The sequence below is a fragment of the Ascaphus truei genome, chromosome 4 (genome assembly GCF_040206685.1).
Source record: "Ascaphus truei isolate aAscTru1 chromosome 4, aAscTru1.hap1, whole genome shotgun sequence".
In the NCBI taxonomy this organism is placed as follows: domain Eukaryota; kingdom Metazoa; phylum Chordata; class Amphibia; order Anura; family Ascaphidae; genus Ascaphus; species Ascaphus truei.
Genome location: NC_134486.1, coordinates 218,407,794 through 218,421,035, shown reverse-complemented (window position 1 = coordinate 218,421,035; position 13,242 = coordinate 218,407,794). Strand labels below are relative to the sequence as shown.

The 13,242-nt window shown below is 49.6% G+C and overlaps 1 protein-coding gene across 1 annotated transcript in view; it reads right to left on the bottom strand.

Annotated features, from left to right (window-relative positions):
- The window catches only part of LOC142492354 (uncharacterized), a 39,776-nt gene extending 27,690 nt beyond the window's left edge, over nucleotides 1–12,086 (bottom strand). The window contains exon 1 of the mRNA XM_075595001.1: nucleotides 11,986–12,086. The gene's annotated coding sequence lies outside the window, so the exon portion shown is untranslated. The remainder of the gene's footprint in view (nucleotides 1–11,985) is intronic.
- Between the last annotated feature and the right edge of the window lie 1,156 nt (nucleotides 12,087–13,242).

Here is a 13,242-nt window from a genome sequence, read left to right as displayed (position 1 = left end):
TACAGGCATTTGATCTGCTGAAAAGGGCTTTTGTCTCTGCGCCCATCCTCACACACCCGGATCCTAAACTTCCATTTACCTTGGAGGTAGATGCTTCTGACATCGGGCTGGGGCTGTTTTGTCCCAGAGGACATCTCCCTTAGCCAGACTGCACCCATGTGCCTTCTTTTCGAAAAAAAATTCATCTGCAGAACGGAACTACGATGTCGGGAACCGGGAGCTTTTGGCGATCAAATTGGCATTAGAGGAGTGGAGACATTTCTTAGAAGGTACAGAGACACCCATAACCATTCTTTCAGACTATCTAGAAGGGGCACGTCGTTTGAACTCTCGGCAAGCCCGCTGGGCATTATTTTTTTCACGATTTAAATTTTCTTATCTCCTTCATTCCTGGTTCCAAGAATCTTAAAGCGGATGCTCTCTCTCGACAGTTCCTTGCAGAGGACAAATCTGAAGAGCAGCTAGAGACAATCATTCCTTCTAGATGTATCTTGTCCGCCAACTCCTTTGATATTATGGGCAAGATTCAATCCGAACAATCCCAGACTCCTATAGGGCTCAAAGTTCCGGAGGGAAGACTCTACACGGCATTCCAACACCGCAAAAAGGTGCCATTCTTCTAAATCTGCAGGACATCCGGGGATACGGAAGACCAACGACCTGCTTCAACGCACCTTCTGGTGGCCAGAGAGGGCTAAGGATGTAGAGGAGTTTGTCAAAGCGTGTGGCACTTGCGCCCGCAACAAGGTACCTCGGGTCAAACCAGCAGGTCTTCTTCTTCCTCTACCCATTCCAGATCGTCCCTGGAACCATATTTCTATGGACTTCATTGTGGAGCTTCCAGAGTCCAAGGGGAGGAATACGATTTTGGTGGTCATTGATTGTTTTTCCAAACAAACGCACCTGGTTCCTTTGAGGGATCTTCCGAATTCTTCCAGGCTTGCGGATGTCTTCATTCAGGAGATTTTTCGTCTTCACGGGGTGCCAGCAACCATTGTTTCGGATCGTGGATCTCAATTTATATCAAGATTTTGGCGTGCCTTTTCCCGGAAATTGGGGATTTCACTTCAATTTTCTTCAGGATACCACCCACAGACCAATGGGCAGACGGAAAGGGCCAACCAAAATTTGGAACAGTATCTTCGATGTTTTATAACCGATACGCAGGAGGATTGGGTGGATCTGCTTCCTTGGGCCGAGTTTGCTCTTAACTCTCTTCGCAATGACTCCACTCAAGAATCTCCATTTTTCATTAATTGTGGCTTTCACCCTTCCCATATATATATATAGTTCGATAATCATATACATTTACACGCCCGGGGCGAGTGGATTTAACCTCCGGGCGAGTAAATATTGGCCCAAGCAGCACACGTGTTTTTTTTTTAATTTCCCCCGCTCGCGCGAGAAAAAGGGAAAAAAACAAAGCCGGAGGCGGGTTCATGTTGTTGGGGGAGATTACCCCGCCTCCGGCTCTCTGAGCAGTGCCTTTGCTCCTCCCCCGCCTCTCTGCAATACTTTCCCTCCTCCCCCTTCCGGCAGCCAGCCCCTTCCGCGCCTCTGTCTTGCCACAGGCCCCTGCAGGGCCATCTGTCGCCTCTCCTCCCATCGGGCCATCCGCCACCCCCTCCCACCCCAATCTCTCCCGGCCTCAGTGACCCCCCCTCACCCCAATCTCTCCCGGCCTCCGTAAACCCCCCCACCCCAATCTCCCCCCCGACACCCCAAATCTCTCCACTCACTCCTGATCTCACCTCCAACTCCGTGTCCCCGGCCTCCGTGACCCCGCGTGACAGCTCCGCCAGGTCGGTGTGTAAGAATATGGTCTCCACCTTCACCGACAGCCACTGAGCTGAGGCTGCCGCTGTCCCCATGTCCCGCCGTGTCTGACCCCCTCACTGACACCCGGTGACCCGCCGCATCACTAGCCCCCCCACTCCTCTCTCCCCTGTGTCCGGACCCCTCACTGACACCCGGTGACCCGCAGCGACAGACCCCGAGGCCGAGGCGACACCCGGCCTGCCACTTCCTCGGCTGTCACAGAGATACCGGAGACCACAGCGGTCCCACGGTGTGTAGGAGGGGGGGGGAGGCGGAGGAGAGAGTATGTGTGTGTGTGTGTAGGGAGAGAGAGAAGAGAGAGTGTGTGTGTGTAGGGGGAGAGAGACATCACAAGTAGTCAGTCACCTACCCACCCAGTCAGTCACCTACCCACCCAGTCAGTCACCTACCCACCCACCCAGTCAGTCACCTACCCACCTAGTCAGTCAGTCACCTACCCACCACCCAGTCAGTCACCTACCCACCCAATCAGTCACCTACCCACGCACCCAGTCAGTCACCTACCCACCCACCCAGTCACCTACCCACCCAGTCAGTCACCTACCCACCCACCCAGTCAGTCACCTACCCACCTAGTCAGTCAGTCACCTACCCACCACCCAGTCAGTCACCTACCCACCCACCCAGTCAGTCACCTACCCACCCAGTCAGTCACCTACCCACCCACCCAGTCACCTACCCAGTCAGTCACCCTCTCCCCCCCCTCTCTCCCCCCCCCCCCCCTCTCCACCCCCTCTCCCCTCCACTCTCTCTTTCTCTCCCCCACTCTTTCTCTCTCCCCCGCACTCTCTATCCCCCCCTCTCTATCCCCCCCACTCTCTCTTTCTCCCCAACTCTCTCTTTCTCTCCCTGACGAAGAAACCCACTATTAGGAGTTTCGAAACGCGTTGGAGGTTTTTTGCCATCGCAGGGACACCGTAGCAGTGAAATCTAGGTAGTGACGTCAGCAGAGGAGCCGATCGACCAGACTCTGGCAGTAAGCAAACTCCGAGCATAGAAGGTGATCCTCCTCCAGTGACTGGCTTATTTTCAACCCACGGCGAGCGGTTTACCTGGCGAAAAGACCCTAAAACAAATGCGCATGTCCTAGTCACTTTTGGTGAGTAGGATTCCAATTTTTATTAAGGCGGAGCAAGTTTCAAGATTCATCTTCCAAGTGCAGAAGCACATGAACGTTTTATTGCATTATATTGTTATTTTACTATGTTTGGATTAATTGTTTTATATTAAATTGCTCTTTTTATATAATCCATTGTTGTCCCTGGGTAATGCACCATTGCAGTGTTTTCTGCATTTTTTGTCTTCCTTTCTTGAGGTAATCACCTAAGAGAAGAACTTTATCAACAATCTTATCCTTGCCTCAGCGCCACAGGTTTTTCTTCCACAAGGACTAATTGTAGTATAATGTAATACAATAAATAAACTTGTCAAAAACGAATGTTGTTCTTACTAGGAATTTATTCAATTTATTTTATTTGATTTTTTTTAAAGCAGGCCTGAGGAAGGGACATGGGCGGGTTGGGGGCGGTACTAGCTGGCGAGAAGATTTTTTGGTGATTTGTCGACCACTGTATATATATATATAAATATATATAAATACCCAGTATCAAAGAATTTGGAGCACTCACAAATTCAAAAAATACAATTTAATGAAGTAACACAGGTATCAGGGGGTAATCACAGAAAAAAGAAGCAACGTTTTGGACCTTACGGTCCTTTCTCAAGCTCCCTGTAAGGTCCGAAACATTGCTTCTTTTTTCTGTGATTACCCCGATGCCTGTGTTACTTAATTAAATTGTATTTTTTGAATGCGAGTGCTGTGCCTCAGTCAGTCTGTGTGTGTTTGTGTTTCTGCCTCAGACTCACTGACACACGCGCGCGCACACAGTGACTGACGCACACACGCTGCATGAAGCTGTAAAGGAGGGGGGGGGACTGAATTGATGTGAATGGGGGACAAACAGAGAGAGGGGGGAGGAGAGAGGAGCGGGCACATTACATTCCGGGCAACACCGGGTCTCTCAGCTAGTCACACATAAAACACATTTATACACCTGGTAGTCGCTCCGCCCACCTACGTCGACGCTGACGCACCCTGATGACGTAGGTTCGTCGGCGCTGAGCATCGTGCTGACGTCGAACTTCACTGGCTCCAGGCAGCCATTGAAACATAGTACGCCACACAGTCTGTGTACCTGTCACCATGGCAACCCTACAGAGCGGGGAAGGAAGAGTTTCTCTGAAGCACCCCAGTGTGAAAACATTATTTCTAAATAAAGTGGAATATACAAAACTACACCCAAATGTGTTATAAGCCTGTACAGTGCACACAAGATCTATAATACCCTAACGAATAAAGCAAATTGTATACTGAGAACTGAGGTTTGTTTTTAAACATCAAAATGTCACACAAAGGGCATAAAGAACATGATCATACGAATTGTACATATACTCATATACAAAACGGTTTAAATATATGGAGAAAGTAGTCCAGGTGCGATCCACAGAGATGGGCAACCCTATAGGGAGAAAAAGTTCTCCTGTCAAGAAAGCATTTGAAGTTCTGTTGCTCATTTAAACCTCCACCATTACTTGTGTTTAATGAGTGGTTCCAACATGCTTCCCTTCTTAAGAGAAATGTGTGTCTCTAATCAGGTAATCCGCGCCTGGGCGTAACAGATTCGATCCCCATAATTCTCAAGGAAGTAACGGTATGCCTATGCTCCACAGTGTTGTACTAATACTGTAGGTTCTGTGCCCTGTCTTATGACACTTATATGCTCAATAAAACACACATTAAACATTCTTGTAGTCTTTCCTACATATAGTAGACCACATGGGCATTTAATAGTATATACAACATGTATACAGGTAATGCGGCTCAAGATTTTGATATTCTTACCATTGTGTGTGGGAGAACGTATCGCCTATAGTGAGACTATTACACACCGAACAATTAAAACAACAAAAATGACCTGGTCTTCCCATATCCAGAAAGTGTGGAACATTATAATTCTGTTTGTTATCAGTGTGAAGAAGTTTGTCAGACAGATTTTTACCTCTCTGAAACGCTACAATGGGTGGTGCACTGCATGCCTTTGATAGTATATCGTTATTCTGGGGTAAATGCCAGTTTTTGTTAATTGTTGCTTTAACAAAACCACTGGCTTGATTGTATGTTGTAGTAAATATGACTCTCTTCGCTTTTCTTTACCTTATTATGGCTCATTTATATGGCATGGGATTTCAGTAAAACCTCAGGATACCCACGTGCCAAAAATCTAGTACGTAAATCTATAATGGCCGGGACCAAATTGTCCTGTCTACGGGTTATACTCGATACCCTAACCTTTTGGGGAAAATGGCAAAGCCCTAATAAGGGATGGGATGGGGGGGTGATGGCTGTCTGCCCTGAGAATGGTATTCCTGTCTGTAACTTTTCTAAACACATTTGTATGCAACTCACCATTCCCGTGTTATCAATAAATCAAGGAATGAAAGCGGTCTTGAACTCCATACGTTAGTGAGACATACTGATGAGGGATGATTGTTTAAATAATCAAATAGGACTAATTAACCCTCAGTACCCGTCCATATCAGAAAAAGATCATGTATATACCGATAGTAACATAGAACATGTTCAAATGAGTCATGAATAAATTAGCATAGGCAGGTGCCATATTCCTGCCCATCGCTGTTCTCTTGATTTGCAGGTAATGATCCTTTTGAAATCTAAAGTAATTATTATAAAGAATAAAATGTAGGATAAACATAATATATTCAATGGGTACAGTATCTTCGTAATGGTCAGTAAGTGCTGTCCTGACCATGTCAAGACCTTCCTCATGAGGCATAATGGTATACAGACTGGACACTTCTAAACTAGCAAGTATATGATTAATTCCATTTCGGGGAATACTCCTAAATTTAGTCAAAAAAATCTGAAGTGTCTTTTACATATGATGTAGATGTCTGGACTATGGGTTGAAGAAAAGCATCCACATAAATAGCAAGTGGTTGATGTAGAGAATTAATGGCTGCTCTAATGGGCCGGCCTTGTGGAAGGCTAAGGCTTTAATGAATTTTGGGAAGGGTATAAAACACCGGACATTTGGATTATTCAATGGTAAGAAACTGATTCAGCCTCGTTATCCACCGATTATTTATTCCCAGCATAATGTTTTTAATTTCTCACGCATTGTCCAAAGAAGGGTCCCTATCCAATTTCATATAGCAGTCAGCGTCTAAGCTGTTTTATGGCTTCTGCTTTATAATTAACATAATCTTGTATGACTAGGGCTTCCCCTTTGTCAGCACGTTTAATGATGATATCATTATTAATAGCTAATGTGTCAAGTGATTTCTTCTCTTCTATGGACATACTGTATGAAATTCTATGTCTTTTATTGGCGTGTCTAGATATCTGCCTTAACCAAATCGTATGTAAATGCCAACAGATTGATTTTTGTAGGGTGGGATGAATGTGGATTTGAACTTAAATTTTTTATGTACCAATGATGGATGCCGAATTGTCTGTAAAGAGGTTACGGAGTAGGTTGCACCATCTCAGAGGCTCTAGGTTTCGTATATGTACAACTAGCTGAGAGCCCCGGCGTTGCCCGGGATGTTTGTGGTGTGGGGGTGGCATTTGGGTGGGGAGTGGTCCACGCGGCCCATGGCGGTGTGCGGTGGTACTGCTGCTGTGGCTGTACTGATGGTGATTGTATCGGTGTGCTGATTTGGGAGGGTTTGTTGCGGATGTGGGGGTGCGGATGGGGGAGGTGCGAAGGTGCCAATGTGTGGGTGCTGATGGTGTTGATGGGGGCTGGGAATGGTGAGGAGCCGAGAATGCCAGTGTGCTGGGGGGGCATGGGATACCGGTGTGCTAATGTGGTGGTGCTGGGGATAGTGTGTGTGTGTGTGTGTATATACACACACACACGTGTGTGTATACATGTTTGTGTGTGTGTATACATGTTTGTGTGTATAAATTGTATGTGTGTGTGTGTGTGTATAAGTGTGTGTGTGTGTGTATGTCTACATTTGTGTGTGTATACATGTGTGTGTGTGTATACATGTGTGTGTGTGTATACATGTGTGTGTGTGTATACATGTGTGTGTGTGTATACATGTGTGTGTGTGTATACATGTGTGTGCGTGTGTATACATGTGTGTGCGTGTGTATGTGTGTGTGTATACATGTGTGTGTGTATACATGTGTGTGTGTGTATACATGTGTGTGTATACATGTGCGTGTGTACGTGTGTGTGCCTGTCTACGTGTATACGTGTGCCTGCGTGTATGTGTATACGTGTGTCTACGTGTGTGTGTATACGTGTGCCTACGTGTGTGTGTGTGTGTATACGTGTGTGTGTGTGTATACGTGTGCCTACGTGTGTGTGTATACGTGTGTGTGTGTATACACGTGTGTGTGTGTGTGTGTATACATGTGTCTGTGTGTATACGTGTGTCTGCTGTGTGTATACGTGTGTCTGCTGTGTGTATACGTGTGTCTGCATAGGTGTCTGTGTCTATGTGTGTGTGTGTGTGTGTATGTATGTGTCTACGTGTGTGTGTCTGTGTACGTGTGTGTGTGCCTACATGTGTGTGTGTCTTATGTATAGAGATATATATAGTGTGTGTGTGTGTGTGTGTGTACGGAGGGATCAGGCTGGAGATGAAGGAATGTGTGGGGGGGGAGCTGATTACCTTACAGTCGGCAGCATCTTCCTCGTGCAGGCCGGGAGACGGACCCTGCAGTCATCTGGTACGGAGGGGCAGGGATCGGACGGGAGCCGGACAGAGAGCATGTGGAGGGGGGGGGGGAAGCTGCAGGGAGAGCAGCACGGGGAATGTGGAGGGGGGAGAGCAGCACGGGGCATGTGGAGGGGGGGAGAGCAGCACGGGGCATGTGGAGGGGGGGAGAGCAGCACGGGGCATGTGGAGGGGGGGAGAGCAGCACGGGGCATGTGTGGGGTCCCTCCTGCAAGGCTGGCGGGAGCCCCCCCCGCTGGCCTCCGCCTCGAGGTGAGGCGGTGCCGAGGAGCGTTGCAGGTGGCGCCGTGTAGGCTGGGCTTTGCTGTGAGGGGGGGTGGGAGAGGTGAGGCGGTGCCGAGGGGGCCGGAGGGGGTGAAGGGCAGGGCCGGGGGGGGGGGGGGTGAAGGGCATGGCCGGGGGGGGGGGGTGAAGGGCAGGGCCGGGGGGGGTGTGAAGGGCATGGCTGGGGGGGGGTGTGAAGGGCATGGCCGGGGGGGGGGGGGTGTGAAGGGCATGGCCAGGGGGGGGGGTGAAGGGCAGGGCCCGGGGGGGGGGGGGGTGAAGGGCAGGGCCCGGGGGGGGGGGGTGAAGGGCCGGTCCGGGTGAAGGGCCAGGCGGGGGGGGGGGGGATGAAGGGCCAGGCCGGGGGGGGTGAAGCGCCGGGCCGGGTGAAGCGCCGGGCCGGGGGGGGGGGGGGAGTGAAGGGGCGGGGGTGAAAGATCCCTTCCCCTGCGGTTACTTACCTCGCACCAGGCTGCGCTCCTCCTCGGGTTCCTCGGCGGTCTCCGTTCCCCCCGGCGAGGCGGAGCTGAGACGCTCAGGTCAGGAGGTGGTGTGGGCAGCCGGCCCGTACAGCTCCCGACAGAGAGCCGGAGCAGCGCTCCCGGGGATGGAGAGCTGGGGGCGCGGCCGGGTGAAGGGCCAGGCCGGGGGGGGGTGGGGGGATGAAGGGCCAGGCCGGGGGGGGGGGGGGTGAAGCGCCGGGCCGGGGAGGGTGAAGGGCCGGGGGCGGGGGTGAAAGATCCCTTCCCCTGCGGTTACTTACCTCGCACCGGGCCGCGCTCCTCCTCGGGTTCCTCGGCGGTCTCCGTTCCCCCCGGCGAGGCGGAGCTGAGACGCTCAGGTCAGGAGGTGGTGTGGGCAGCCGGCCCGTACAGCTCCTGACTGAGAGAGCCGGAGCAGCGCTCCCGGAGATGGAGAGCTGGGGGCGCGGCCTCTAGGCCTGAAGGTGAGAGCGGCGAGAGCGTGCTCTGGGGGGGGGAGCGGTCTGTGGGAGGGAGCACCGGGGTAGAGGGAGCACCGGGGTAGAGAGGGAGCACCGGGGTAGAGAGGGAGCACCGGGAGGGTGAGCACCGGGGGAGAGGGTGAGCACCGGGAGAGAGGGTGATGTTGAGGTCCCGCGGAGTGGTGATAGGAGGTGGTTCCGTTGTTGCGGGCCAGCCGCCGGGAAGGACGGGGGGGGTCAAGGCCGGGCAGCCGTTAAGGAGGGTGGAGTGTGTGTGTGTTGAGGAGGGTGGAGTGTGTGTGTTTGTGTGTTGAGGAGGGTGGAGTGTGTGTGTGTTGAGGAGGGTGGAGTGTGTGTGTGTTGAGGAGGGTGGAGGGTGGGTGTGTGTGTGCGTTGAGGAGGGTGGAGTGTGTGTGTGTGTGTGTGTGTTTGGCCCGTCACTCCGCCTCAGGCCAATGAGAGGTGTGCGGGGGCGGGCGGCCCAAGGGACCAATGAGATTTCCCCTAGGGACACCGGACATCCAGACAGGCAGGCAGGCATACAGTGCTTTCACTAATATAGTATAAGAAGATTGGTATGATCATGTTCTTTATGCCCTTTGTGTGACATTTTGATGTTTAAAAACAAACCCCAGTTCTCAGTATACAATTTGCTTTATTCATTAGGGTATTATAGATCTTGTGTGCACTGTACAGGCTTATAACACATTTTTGTGTTTTGGATATTCCACTTTTTTTAGCCATGTTTTCACACTGTGGGGGTACTTCACAGAAACTCTTCCTTCCCTGCTCTGTCTGCAGTGTTTCCATGGCTGCCTGGAGCCAGCGCCGTCAATATCGACGCGCCTACGTCATCAGGGCACATCAGCGTCGACAGAGACGGGCTCTCAGAGCGAGGTGGGGTGAGTACCAGGGGTATAAATGTGTTTTATATGTGATTAATTGTAGCCCTCACCTTCACAAAGGCAACGTTGGATCTTATGGCACATTAAAACTATTCTGCTTAAGTCTGTGTGCATGCTTCGTTCCTGTACATCTATGTTCAGCTCCGGATTCCCCCTTCTTAAATACTGTATTAAAAAATGAAAAAAATACTGTATTAAAAAATGAAGGAAGAGATGGCTTGGATTGCCTCTAAGTGAAATATATCTGGCAAACTTGTAGAAATGTGTATACAGAATCTTATCTTTTTTGTGATCCTGTTAAATAGGAGAAAACTCGCACATTAATGTCCGTTACTCATCAGCCATCCATAGCATGTCCAAACAGAGCACCAAGGTATACTGTAGTAGTGCCCATTGATTTGGGGGGGGGGGGGGGGTCTTGCTGACCGGCCGAAGTACATATTGGTACGTTTGTTGCCTCCTTGTGATGCTAATATACTGGGTGGTTTTGTATAAATCTTCCCTGTACATTGAGACAATATGTGGCCTTATGAAGTCTCGATAAGAGAGAACTCCCATCATACATTTCCTTGACAGATATTATAAATATAGCGGATAGCATTTGGAAATTCCAAAATATACATTACAGTAAAATTGCCATTACTGCGTGTAGCGTAACTGTTGTTGTGAGTGGATGATGGGAGTTATTGCCCCACATAGGTGGTGAGGGGGGCGGAAGGTAGCAGGAGGGACTGATCACTTCATTGCTAACCGCTAATGTATCATTGATTGCTAATGTTGCAATCTAAGCCCACTTTGAGAGGGCCTAGGTATTCAGTGTCAATGGGTTTACGGTTTAACATTTATTTTAAATGTTTTACTGTGTTTTTTGACATTTTATTTTTCTATACGGTAGTGAATCAGGGGGTCTCAGGAGCTGAACCTCATTAATTTCAGCTCCGGGCCGTCCTGCTTCAGGAAATACTCGCAGCCATTCCAGGGTTCACATTATGGCCGATTTTCAAAGCTCCCTTGTCCTGCCGGGCAATACAAAGCCATGTGCGGCTCATGTGACAAGGGAGCTTTAAACTGCAGGAGATACCGGTGGCATCCCCTTTGGAGGCAGGTATGTCTGGAAAAAGGAGGTGCCAGAGCTTAAATTAATGGGGTGCTGCTTCAGAGACCCTATGCTTCAATCCTGTATTAAAAAAATGGGGGGGGAGGGGGGGGCAGATTGGATTGTTCCTTTAATAGCACAGGAGCAAATATTTACTAAAATAAAAATCATTACAATGTAATAAATACAGAACCAACATCGTAATGTGAGAATTGTCCAGGAGTCATTTTATTATCTTCAAATTCCATAAGGATTTTCACTTAAAATTCAGAATAATTTCACCTTTTGTTGTCCTGATGTTAATCAGCAGAGTCCTTTCTTTCACCTTGGCAGCCACACAAATTAAATGTGGGACTTCCATAGCAAGAAATAGCATTTTAATGTCATTCATGAAACGTCACTGGGGTACAAATCACTATAAGCAGTTATTTATACTACACCTTTTTGTAAGAAACTTGCTCCTACAGAAATAAACGTTACTTCAGTTCAGGACACAGAAATTGATTGTGATGATAAAAGCATTTTGCTGGCTGCAATTTTACTTAAAACACAGTAACTAGGGCGCTCTCTAAATAAATGTATAGGTGTTGCTATTGCAAAAAAATTGCACAGACTAATACAACACAATAGTAATCAGGTCGGAAAAAAATGCACAATAATAAAACATAAAATTAAATCATATATACTGGCCCTTTTAAAGTGCTGCCGCTCGACCAGAAGTGAATCATCCCTGGATCCTCATGAAGCAAAATGTAACTTAAAACAGAATTTTTCCATTTCATACATCGGCCCAAAGACATCAGAAAGAGGGGGACAGAGATTAGCACAGGTGTGTAATCAGGTCTCCTCCCGCACACATGTAACAATATGCACCTTCCCCCCGAGCTTTAATTTATTTATTGCATTAGGACCCGTTATGTCCCCACAAACATACATAGCAGGCTCTGGTATCTAAGGGGGGAGGGTATTTTCATTGCAGGGAAGACTGTATTTCAATTCAAATGAATGGAGTTGAAATCTTCCCAGGCTATGAGAAGGTGGCGTTACACCATGTTTTGGTGCGTGCAGCTATTGTATCAGTCTCCCGGCCGAAAATCTGCAGCAAAAAATGCTCCGGTGATTAAAAAAAAAATGCTGCGGTTATCCTGCAGGGTGTCACTTACCCGGCCGGCTCCGAACCTAACACCCGGGTCCTCCAATCAGGGATCTCGCCTTCTCGCCTTCTCGCCTTCTCGCCTTCTCGCCTTCTCGCCTTCTCCCCGCGGCCGTCTCGCTCACTGCAGTCTGTGTCCCGCGCGCTGACACTTTTTATCAGCAAGACAGGGGCGTGTCCCGCACGTGCTCACCTCCGCTGTAACTTCGCGCTCTCCCCGGGTTGCATGGAAGCGCGGGAACGCATACGCACGTGGGCCGGCTCAGGTTTCCGCCTCTCCTTGCTGTACGCGGGGTGCTTGTGTCCTCGTGCTTTAGTAATAGTCTTGTGAATCAGTCACTGGTAAAGCCTTGTCCAGGGTGAAAGCCAGAGAGCGTGATCAAAACAATTAAAGTAAAATGTAGGGCCCATGCTGCACATGAACATGGGGAGGCCAATGCTTGCACAGACAAATATTTTTCTATTTGTCGTGCTTGCTCTGGTCAAGGGGCGCGGTTCAGCCAATGAGGGCAAACCGCTCATGTGACGTCACGGGCATACACTCAACTAGTTGGCCAGGGCAACATGAGCACTAGCATGTGCACTCTCACAGAGTACAAGCGAGCGCACTGGCGCTCGAGCGTCTGACGTTGATTGGCGATTCCTGGCCAGCTAGTTGTGCGCTTAGGGGAGCGTGCTGGTGATGTCACGTGAGCGGATCGCCCTCATTGACTGAACCGTGCACGTGACCACGGCAAGCGCTACAAATACAAAAATATTTCTGTGCAAGCATCGCGCCTCTGCAAGCTCACAAGCACGGGCGCAGTATGGACGGGGGATTGAGTTTTATTGTTTTAATTGCGAGCGCGCTGTTACCGTGGATAAGACAAGGCTGCAGCCAGGGTGAATGCTGGCGCTCGAGCTCTGACGTAGGGCGCTCATTTTGCTCGGGCGATTTGTGCCCAGCTAGTTTCGCACATGGGGGGGGGGGTGTCGGGTGCGACAATGACAACATGGAGCTGGTTCGTCCTCATTAGGCGAACCTCTCACGTGACACGCAAGTAAGCGGCAGAATCAAATTGGTTTGACTGTGAGCTTGACTGAAACATGAGCGCCTGACATCAAGGAGCTCGAGCGCCAGCGCACGCGCTCTCACCCTGGATGAAGCCTAATAATAACTGCAGCGTGCGCATAGACCAACAATATTCAAACTGGAGCACACGCATGGTCTATATACAACACATCATTTCCTCCCTGCTTTTTCAGCATCTCTTTACTTACTAGTTGC